General features: G+C 43.2%; 1 protein-coding gene across 2 annotated transcripts in view; it reads left to right on the top strand.

The window, feature by feature from the left end:
* Positions 1–482: 482 nt before the first annotated feature.
* The window catches only part of PGCKA1 (PDCD10 and GCKIII kinases associated 1), a 41491-nt gene continuing 30243 nt past the window's right edge, over positions 483–11730 (top strand). For both annotated transcript variants that reach the window (XM_027457256.3, XM_027457255.3), the window contains exon 1: positions 483–931. The gene's annotated coding sequence lies outside the window, so the exon portion shown is untranslated. The remainder of the gene's footprint in view (positions 932–11730) is intronic.

The raw sequence follows: 11730 nt of genomic DNA, 5'->3' as shown, positions 1-11730 counted from the left end.
GATTTAGCAGAACATTTCCAAAGTGTTATCAAGTAGGCTACCTCTGCCTGCACTGCTTGGCCCCCCAGCCTGGGACCCCTGCAGTGAGCTGTTGTAATGTTAGTGCCAGGTCTCTCCAGGACTTTTTTTTTTTACAGTTTTCAGGTACACTGATACACGTTAAGCTTACAACTGGGAAACATCTGAGCCAGCTGCCTGCAGATGTTGCTTAAGTTAAATCTCACCTCCTGCACAGGGAACGCTGCCACAACCGGGTTGCAGCAGCAGAACACCTTCTATAGCACATTTGGAAACACCACACCCGAACCAAAAGGAGTCCAGGGAAGTCAGCAAGTTTCATCAGTAAATACGATGGGGTGCCTGCAAACATCTTCCTTACAGCCAGGTTCCCCTACGGAGCATCACCCAGCACAGCGAGGATTAAATTTCACTGCTAGGCAAAACTCTGATGTAACAGAGGAACTTTCTGCCAGAGCCCTTCAGCACCGCTTGTGACATGGGGAGATTTAATTTGAAGAATATGCAAATGACAGCATTAATGTACTGTCAGCCTTGGACTTTGTTGTGGTCGTAAGCGGGTGTCCCAGAGGAAGGGAACTGCTTGGCACGTGTTCTCTCTCCTGTCCTCCTTCTAACCCTGGCCACAAAGCAGCGAGGTCTGTCAGGTTTTTATCCAGCTTGCAGGTAAAGGGTTACAGATTCTAGGAAGTATTAAATGCAAACTTTAAAGGATTTTATTTTCATCTGCAGTCACATGACGCCCTAATACCCAATGACACTAACTACAGTGTCTCATTAAGAGGTCATGCGAACTCCCAAGCTAAACAAGGCATTCTTACATATTTAACATTCAAATGCAGAAGCCACGCTAAGCCATGGAAGATTGCAATCAGAAAAAAGCTACACTTCCTGATCAGCACAGAAGCTACAGGTAGGAAAAGTTCTCGTTCCTTTAAACTTACAGCACTGTGCTTTCGAGAGAAAATGTTTCCAGGGCATGTCTTGTACTCTCTTTCTTTCTCAGCTTTCAGAATAATCTAATACTTTTATCTGGAAATTACCTGATCCCACTTGTTTCACCTGTTGTAGAATCAGCAACGTTTTTATGCTCAGAAACACAGTTGGCTCAGCAGAAATCCAAACAAAACAACGTTCTTAAACAGGATGTGACTGCAGAAAAAGTCATATTTCTTTAAGATTTCTCAGCTATTGAAACAGCTGCATTAGAGTATGTGAGGTGAAGGGGGTGTTAATGCGTCTGATGTCTGAATCAAAGGGATTTGGAGCTCTTCTGACTTTACTTATGCCATGAATTGCACATTGTTTCAGTCCCTTCAATGAAAGCGTATTTTAATGGATGTGGCTTCCTCGCTGGACTTTCATGATTTTTGAGTTCTCCTCCTATAATTTGGTGCATTTTAAAGAAAAAAAATAATAATCTTGCAAAAGCAAATGAAAGGCAGATGGGGAGGGTTTTTCAGTGCTCTACAAAAGGAGAAAAATTTACAAAACGGGGGAGTATGAAGCAAGTCAGTTAAAACCCAAATAATTGAAAATTTAAATTGTATTAAAGCATAGCTGTTTTTACAGTAAGTGATAAAGTTTCACTGAAAGCTGCTGGCAAAATTGCAGAAGTTTATTTTTTGTAACTCTTGCTGAAGGATTTTTCCAGGGTACAGCATTAATTTGTATCACAAAGATCTTTTTCTCATCACAGCTTTTCTCTAAACTGTAATTGTTTTCAGGCGGGTTTCTACAAACTCGTCATTTTCATCCCTTTATAGGATTTTCCTTGTAGACTACATTCTGTAGAGCTACAAAATCTATATTTACTCAAAGATCTCGAGTGCATCAGAAGGTTTCCACCCCCTAGGGATTCCCACTGCATGAAAGGAGCAAGCGGTGTTTATTGTTTTACTCCTACAATGGTTGGGTGGTGATTGCAAGCAATGTACTTTTTCCTCAGTTTATTCTATAAAACCCATCTCTTTTTCCTCTTCCCACGTAATGCTAGTGGATATCAAAAAGCAGTGGAGAGTAACAATACCTACAGCACTTTGCTTCTGATAAGCTGTCAATTTTCTCTGCTTTATCATTACCAGTACTTCCAATACATTTAAGAAAGGTTGAGCCCCAACAAGTTTATCACTAGTGCTTAAAGAAATAAATAGCCAGGCACTTCCAGAGTGCCCATCTTGAACTACAGTAGGTCTAACATCAAGAAGGGCCAAGACCCCACTTTGTCCTGGTTTGTCCAGCCCAAGACATCGAAAATCTTTTACCAAGCCAATGGACCTGCTCACCTCCCAGCAGAGGAGTTCACCATAGTGAATGTAGCAAGAAGCCACGTTTTACCATAACTATTCTATATTTACTGTAACTGATCTCTGAGCATAAATTAGTTTTTAACAATCTATCCAGTAACTCATATTTGCTAAGCAAAACTTAAATATAAAGGGAGTAAGGGGAAGACACGAGCTCCCACCCAAACAGCTGCCCTGTGACACAGGCTTTCAGTGCCGAGGAAGGCTGCACCTGCCAAGGGAGGAACAGCCAGCCCCAACTAGTCTCTTTTAGCAAATGTTTGTACAAATCGGGCGGGTCACGGAAAGCTTAGTAGCTACGGAGTTAAAGCTGCTGAAGGTTGATTGCACAACATGTCTTTGTAGGATGGGAGATACAAGGAATGCTAAAGTTACTCTGTGGGCAAACACACTCCGAGTGAGGTGAGAAGTTGCTCATTTCCTAGAGGAGAGGAACACAAGTGAGGAGTGTGCTGCTAGCACTCTAGCAGTTCAGATGTTCTTTATAGCAAAAATTTTACAGTCGTTACAGGAATCTGCACTGATTTAATTTCTGGTGAAATAATCCAACCTATTATCTCGGTTTGTCACATCAGCATAGTCAAATGTAGTGTTGTTTCACGGTGAGGGCACACAAATCAAAGACTTCCTTCTCATACACAAGGAAAAAACAGATGATTGGAAACTGAGATCACCGGAAACCCAACAGAATTTTTCTCTTTGATCCCGGGGAGAAATCAAGCAAACAGAAAAACAAAAACACTTCCAGAACTCTGGAATAGTTTTCTCTTTCCCCTCAAACCGAAGCTAAGCAAAGCACTGCTCAAGAGCCAACCCACCTCTTCACAAACGCTTGCAAATCTCAGGAAACTTGTACCAGATTTAAGGTTCATGCTGGAAATCTTCAACCTGATTTTATCACAGCTCTAGGCAGGTGGGAAGACAGAGCAAAACTTGCAAGTGAAGGGAACTGTAGCTTCCTCAGAAAACCTGCTAGAAAGTGGTCAGCAAGCAAGGTAAACATTTCTGAGTGCTGAGGCCCTTCTCTAACCACACAGTTGTTTTTATCAGATCTGAAGGAAATACTTACAGCAAGTATTTGCTCTAAGGCTTTAACTAAATGAAAGCCAAGGTGCCTCATACAGGCCAGGGTGCAATCCTTTCCTTCCCACTGTGGAGAAACAAAGAGCAGGGGGGCTTGGAGCAGGCAGGGCCCACACAGGAGGCCAGGGCCTCCCCTGGCTCCATCCTATCGTACCACCGTAGGAAAGCCTCCCTTCATGTTTTTTGGGAAGGGGTGGCCTTATTCTGTGTCTGCACAGTATCCAGTCAGACACGGCCTTGGCATTGTTTGTCTTGCACTGCCACTGTTTCACGGATGACTTGGTGGGGATGGGACTTGACACACGCAACACACTGACATGTGATGAGATTCAGTCAGTTAATAAATATTTGCTTCAAACTTACAATTCCTCCTCCAAAACCTGTTCAGCTGAGGATTACATATAGTCACCTTACAGCAGAGTGTGACTGAGACGTCCACCAAAAAAAGTTAAGAGCAGGAAAATGTGCGCGATCTCTGGGCCTCCTTCCTTTCATGAGAGAAAATATGCTGGTGGCTTTTTTGTTTTAGCAGAGGTTGGTTGTTCTGGTAATCCCATGGGGGGTCCATTTGAAATGAAACAGTGAAACATCTGGTTTTCAGTGGGTGTGCAATGCTGTGACGCATCACAGGGAGGCCAGGTCCCAGCTCCTGGCCTCCTCACACCTGAGCTAGCACCCGAGTGTGCTGGCTTCACGTGCAAGCACTGATGCATGGAAAAGGTAGGGTTTTGCTGAGCTATAGAAGAAGAGTGCCAGCAGACAGGATGTATTGCTATGGAGAATAGGTATGAAACATGATGTAGTTTTACCTATTAAAAGTTTGATATCAAAATGGACAAAATACATGAGTTATGGTAGCAAGGTCAAAAGGGATTATTGCAAAGAGGGAACAACACAGCAATTTTCCTTGAGCTCCCCTCTGAGTCACTTTCACTTGGACATATGGAGGAACTTTAAAATTTTATTAAGAGCTGAATACATTGTTTGGAAACTAAACATTTAATCAGTTACAGCAGGAAGCAGGGGGGGAAAAAAGACCTACGTTTTCTTTTGTGTGTGACATTTTTGTCTGCAGTTTCTATACAAGTTTATTTAACTTCCAATTCTTCACTTTAACCACAGATGTTTGCTGCAAAGCCACAGATGCTTTCTGGTTAGAAAAGTATTTGTGGTCAAATATTCTATTATTAATTCACATAAGTTACTTTTCCGTTTGGGAGAAAGGAATAAGCCTTCTCCCTGCAGCTTACTTTTTTTGGCGTTACCAAATGGGCCTGGCTCCACTTTGAATCATTCCCCAACTATTAAAGAAAGATGTGTGTTGCTATTAAAGAGCAGTTAATCTCCTGATTTTATGTAAACAAGCTCCAGTGCCTTGCTGTAGCAGGCAATCTGCTTTTCTGCAAGAGCAGAGTCACAGGAGGAGAGTACCCCTAGTGAAATAGGAAACACACCCACAAAACGACTGAAAAACCTTTCAGCCTGGAGTCCACCCTGGGACCTCATCAAACCGGCTCCAGTGGGAGCAGTGTCAAATCCTCACACACAGGCCAGGAGGAAAATACACAGCCCACTGCGCCTGGGTGCGAAGGCACTTTGCCCAGGCAGGTTGGCATTAATGCCCACAGGCGATTAATGCCCATGCACTCTGATGTGGAGGCTCCAGAGGCTGACTTAAGGCAGGAGTGTCCCAAATGAGCTGCATGGAGCCCAGGGACTTACCAGGCTGTGGGTCCCCTCCTCCTCTGAAAGTTCATCCTCTCCCTGTATTTGTTGCAGTGGTTGCATTTACTGCCTGAGCTGTATTTATGGCATTCCCTTCCCCCTTCATCCTGCAGCCACTTGGCAACTCTGTTTGATCAGCGTTAGGTTTGGGAGTGTCCGGCATTATCTACCTTACTAAGCAGCCGAGCTCTGTGCAGCAGCTGGGGATGCAGAAAGCAGGGCCTGTGCCCTGACACAACTTGACAACAGCCCACCGGCTTCCCCATCTCTCCCTCCATGCCCCTGCTCGCACCAGGACACATCCCAGCTCTGGAACCAAGCTATCTGCAGTTTCTTCCTCTGCCTGAGCTGCTAAGTGTTAGCAGCTCTTACTTTTTTTACAGCACACAAGCCTGATAGCAATCTGATTTGGGTGATTTTAACATGGCTTATTTCCAAGGAGCTATTCCTCTGATCTACTCATAGTAAAAGTACTCTTCTGACCTACTCAGAGTAAAACAGGCATAAGGCTTGGACGGTGTCAGGTTGTTGTAGTAAGCTGATGGTCTTGCTCACTGTGTAGAGCTCAGTGGAAAAAAAAAAAAAGAAAAAAAAAAAGGAAAAAGAAAAAAGGCAGTTCTGTCATCTTCCACTTACATGAATAAAGCTTTGTTAAGGTCCTTTCCATCTCTATTTTTGGTTTGGGTGTGGTGTGGAAAAAACAATATTTACCATCTCAGTGGCTGTGCCCTTTGTGTATTTGTTTTCATGTTCCCTTTCCCCATGTGAATTCAGCAGATGTTGCATGGCTTGATAGGAGCCCTGCGTTGCTGTTGCCTGAATGCGTGCGTGTCTCCGCTGAACATTAGCAGTGAGCGGGCTGCGTCTGTGCAGCAAAGATACAGACTCAACTGCCAGGCACCGTTTCACAGGCAAACGTGCATAAAGAAGAAAAATACCGTAAGATTTCATTTGCAATGTAAATGAAACAGAAGCTACAGTCATCAGCCCTAAACTGAAGGCCTCCAGGGGCCTGAGATGTTACAACCATGTACAATGTCCCATTTCCATCCTTAACATCTCTTTTTAAATTGAAATCACTTGAGAATATTTTCCATTGCATTGGATGAATACGCTCAGATTGCTACAAGGCTACTCCATATTTACCAATATACATTAAAAACTAATGCTCACTGCAATTATCCAATTCATTACCTTCCATAAAAATGTTTCCATCCATTCTATGTTTATGTAGAGTACAAACAGACAGACTTGCTGATGCACAGATGATCAAAAAGCCCAAAGACCTCTTAAGGAGACAGAGCAAAGACAAAGAGCTTGAGCTAGGGGAAGGAAAGCTGCATGCCTTCATGGCCAATACCAGCATCACGCATTCATCAGACTACAGCAATAGTTTTGTTTCATTTCTCGGCCATCCTTCCACAAAAAAGCTTTACTGTGGCACCACTGAAAACAATGTGGCTGGATTGCCTCCTGGAGGGAGACAGTGAGTCTGTTTAGCTCAGAACCCACACTGATATCCACCTTCTGTATGGGGGAAGACCAGGTTTGAGAAGCAAGGAGCTAAATCAGCCCCAAGCTCTGTACAGGAGGCAGAATTTGTATCCAAATCTCCTGAATGCTTTAAGAGGCAAATCTGCCTCTAGAGAGAAACCCTTTAAAGTCCCAGCCCACTGTCTGTAACTCTCCTGGCACAAGGAAGCACGTCAGACAGGCCAGTAAATGAGGTTCTTACCCACAGGTAGCAGAGGTTTGCCTTACGATGGAGCTACCTGAGACGCAACGTTTATAGCCGTGGCGTAAGCTGCAAAGGCAGAGTCCTACAAATCAGACTTAATTGTGCAATTTCCATTGATAATTTTGGTGGATACAACCCATTCTTTTGCACAGGATTAAAGGGGGAAAAAAAAAAAAAAAGGATTACTCAGCTGGTCTGATTCCAGACAACCCCAAGTCTTTCCCAAGTCTTTCAGAGGAATGAATACCTTCCTATAACTTTCAAGTATTGTTCTACAGTGAAACTGAAAAAGGTTGCAAATGCAACCAAGATAAGCAATAATACTGCAGAAATGCATCTGTATTTCACTGCTACCTCACCGTTACCATATCTTTCCATTTTGGGGTCTTTTTAATGCAGTGGTTAATGCCTTGGACCTGCCTTCTGCTGAGAAATAATTATTGTAATCACAACATAAAAACACATCACTCTTGTTCACAAAATCATTGTGCCAAACCATTCCCTTAGCCACCCATCATCACTCAATGTCTGCTAAGGAAATTGGCTTAAAATAACCAAATGGAAAAGTTCACAGGCGCTCTAAACAGTTCTAGATTAAATTATCTCTATGCTTTGCACATTAATCTAAGTGCTGTATTTAAAAGAAAAGAAAAACCCTTTGAGTCGCAAAGAACTCACGTAAGAGAAAAAGTCACATCACATGAAAGGGTCTTTATTAAGGTATTGTATCAGAGTCTTTTCTTGAAGATTTCTGAGTGTGGCTTTAAGCAGTTTTAGTGTATTCTGTATCTTTCTGTTTTATAAGGTTTGTTACCCATTTTCACAGTGCTTTGTAACCATGGCCCAAACAATCCTCTGCTTTTTTGCTCTCTGCCCACCATTCTTCATGTGAAATGTTCATGAACAATGAGGTAAAAAATATCATTTCCCATGTTTCCCACACTTATTAGATAGAAGCAGGACCATGTAGCGGGAGCATCCTGAGGAATGGAACAGGGGGAAAAGGACAAAATAAAAAAAAATTAAAAATTAAAAAAAAAAAATAAAAGAGTCAATGGGTGCATGAGGCTATGTATATTCAAGGCTATGTTAGAACTGAAAGCTGTCTGACACAGGTATTGTCCTGACAAAGAAATTGATTTATGTGGTGATTTATTTGTGACTGTTTCCAAATTATTCCTATTATTATTCTATATATTTGATCCTCAAGCATATCCAGAACTGAACAGGTATACGCAATGAAGGCTGCAAAATAATCTCAGAAAAAACTGCTTAAGCCAGGCACAGCAGAGCCTTACCACTCACTGAAATATCACTAAATGTCTGGTACTGCTACATGCTAGTACTGACAGTCATCTGAACTGTGGACCACCAATATCTGACATAACTATCAATGCTACCTCTTTGCCCACTGAGTATGTCATCTCTGCACCCACAACATATCAAATTCTTCAGAGGAAAGGGTCTTCTCCAGGTGTCCCAGTGCAAGCTGTATTACTTAGCTGCACTTCATCTTTTGATTCAATTAAACACCAACAAGGACAAGAAATCATCAAAGTGATCGATATAACCAGTGCTTTTATACAGGACAACAAGTTGTTGTCTTTGCCCATCTTAAAACCAATCTTTCAAACCCTCACCTGTACCAAGTGCATTGTTCTCCAGTCTTTACATTTATTTTCCCACTCCATCCTTCCGTACATGCCTTAGCCCCGTGCCTTCTGATTCTCAGACCCTCTAGGCTGTCTTTGGGCAATAGCACCATGTTAATTCATGGTGCTCTCTTTCAGTTTGGCCAAGAAAAAATATACTTGGCTGAGTAATAAATTTACAGCACACATTTTGTGGACCATACCTAGTCCTCTGTGTAAGATTCACTTTAGACTGGCAGTAACAAACCAAAGATGTAACTCTTGCAAACTCAAGCTGTTTATAAACGGGCTTCAGTATCCTTTCTTTCTGTTTATATTCCACTTTGAAGATCCAGTTGTAACTGTAATCTTCCCAAAAGATTTTCCAGTCTGCCAGGCATACCAAATGCCTTTTTTTTTTTTTTTTTTCCTCTATCTAAATTAATTTTCCTTTGAAACAATGAAAGCAACATAAACTCTTTGCCCTATAATTTCTGCTTGCCTTGCAAGGAATGCAAGTTTCATGTTTTTCTCCCAAACCTGTTAAGCTGCCAAACACGTTAAATTGTCTTTGTATCACAGTGTTGGAGTCCATAAATCATTGATTCTTCTAATCTTAGAAAATTCTTTTCTATTTTACATATTGTTGCAGCTTGATATAAAAAGATAAATTTGCTAACGAAAACTGTTTCATGGGGCCAGCATCTGAGATGAGCCCCCCAAGCATGGCTGATTGCAAATCTGTGGTTTGCACTGCTGTAACGACTGCATTAAATGAGCGCTTGTCAGGACAAAGTAAACCTGACGGAACTTCTCTAAAGTATGTTTAGCGCAGATAATCCAGTCGTGGTATGCTCTCCCTGCTACAGGGCTTGTATTGTTCGCTATCGTGCCATGAAAGAGCCTGGATCTGCTCTACTCTTGACTTGAAATAAAGTTAATCATAGACTGAGATTTCTTTGTTCAGTGAAACAGATTGATTCTGGCCTGTTCAGTTTTACTTTATCTCACATTCCTGCAGCTTGCAATATTCTTCTGTCCACAGAGCTCCCTGTACAGCACGGTGTTAGTGCAGCTCAATAGCTCACCTATACACTGGCACAAAATCTCAAATCCAAGGTCTGAGACCATCAAGAGCCACCTGTTTTCTAGGTTTGGCCTTCTGTTTCTCATTCTGTGCGAGGCTTTATTGTTAAGGTGCGGGATTTGTACCTTATGCTGGTTGTTTTGGTTTTCCTCATTTCCATGGCATCCCCGGTAAGGAGCATAATATCTGAAGATATAAAAAAGCCTTTTGTGCTCCAGGAGATATACAGGGTTTCTTGAATAAGGCTGCTGGAAACTTTGCAACAGAAACTGCAATGAGTAAATATACTACCGCCCAGAAAAAGCTGGGCTCCCTTTCCTAGGCAAATGGAAAGATTAACTCCATCAGGCCTTGCAGACTCAGGAGCCCTCTGTCCTCAAAACTTCCTCATCACATAGCTCTCGTAGCTCTTTTGACAGAAGGAAAACTAAGCTTAAATTGGCAAAGCCCCCATTCATTTAAGCCAAGAAAATCCCACACAATTTGGAATTAATCAATAGCACAGAAATCCCTTCCCACCTACCACATGGAGCCCAGTCTCCAAAAACCTGCAGTGTCTCTCTAGGGTGGTATTTGAAAGAAGCCTGTTTGCAGAGCTATCTTCACCCTCCTCTCATGCCACCTTCCCACGCAGAAATCTTTTGCTACTTTCCTCCCATGGAAAAAAAAAATAACATACCCATGTAGAAAATAAAGGCTAGAGCACCATAAAGCCTGGAAAAGCCTGATTCGAGAAAATCTCTTCACCAAGTCTGTACACTTTCCCCCCAGTAAGAAAGGCAGTGTTTCTAGTCCAACAGTAAATGACACAATCAAGACTTAACACTTGACTCAATGAGCACTTATGAAATGCCTGCTAACAAAGGTATGCCTGAAGCAGAGCCTGGCCTTCACTTTTCTTCTTTCTCCAGGCCTTTCTTTTGCTTCCCAGGAGGCCTGAAGACCTTTTAGTGGAAGCAAAGATCACAATTGATTGCCACAAAGCTTTCCACGAATGCCCTTTTTTGAAGCATTCAGGCGAGATTCAAGAGAGACAAGGGAGGTGTTCCCCAGTGGCAGGGCGCAATCACCCAGCTCCCACCTCAAGGCCTTGCCCCTCTCCTCCAGGAGCTTGTCACGCAGCTGCCATGCAGGATTTCCCCTTTTAACAGGGCTGCAGGTAATTCATAGATCAATTCATAAAGAACAAGAGAGTTGCCTTCATTTTTTTACAGTATTTCCTTGGTTGTGGTACAGCAGCACCTAAGGCCCCGGAGGTGATGAAGGCTGTGTTGTGTCACGATGTCACCAGTACGACATACCCTATTTCAATATTGCCAGATTAAATAGAAAGTTTCAGGCACCAGACTAGATCCAGACTTCTGGCATTTGCTGCTGCTGGGACAGCAAGACTGAACAGCCTGACCCCATTCTGTGTATTAGTGAAGGATACCCCTGAGAAGCAAAAACTCTGAGTTTTAATCCCTTTAGATTTAGGAAGCAGATACAACAGGCATCTGAAATCTCAGGGGATGGGTGACCTCAGGAGGTTACCCCACAAGGTGTGGGGGCCGCTGCCTTGGCAGCAGTGGGGTCTGATGCCTGCCGTGTTCCTGAGGGGGGCCAAAGCTCCTCCAGCAGCAGGGGCTCTTCGAGGCCAAGGAAAACCCAGGCTCATGAACCTCAAGTTGCCTCGGACCATCAAGCTGCCTTGCTCAGACAACAGGCTATCTGCCACCTGCAAGCCACCATCACATTCAGTAACAGGACTTTTAGCAGCAACACCAATTTTGTGGGGCAAGACCTAGCACACAACAGGCACTAAGATAACCCAAACAGCACAGTAGGGTGGCAGCTGGTTGCTGCCTGAGCTGGGGGCCAGAACCATGCTCTTGAAGCCCACCTGGGGCCAGGGTGCCCACAGCAGGGCCACGAGGGGGCTGCCAGGTGTCAGTCAGGCCTCTTAGCCGCAAAGCTGTCCTCCCTAAGCATTGCTCCACCTGACCCACACAGCTAATTACCCTAATATTAATGTTTGCCACCTGTTTCCTTCTCCTTAGACTTTGCCCATGGAGACATCTTTTCCCGAAGCCTGAATTTCCAAGCTTCCACACTCCTTTCATGTCTGTAAAACTTTCTACTATATGAAAAAGCAAAAAATAT

This window comes from Anas platyrhynchos, chromosome 4, assembly GCF_047663525.1.
Source record: "Anas platyrhynchos isolate ZD024472 breed Pekin duck chromosome 4, IASCAAS_PekinDuck_T2T, whole genome shotgun sequence".
In the NCBI taxonomy this organism is placed as follows: domain Eukaryota; kingdom Metazoa; phylum Chordata; class Aves; order Anseriformes; family Anatidae; genus Anas; species Anas platyrhynchos.
The sequence above is the reverse complement of the archived record's forward strand: the minus strand, read 5'-3'. Positions and strand labels throughout refer to the sequence as shown.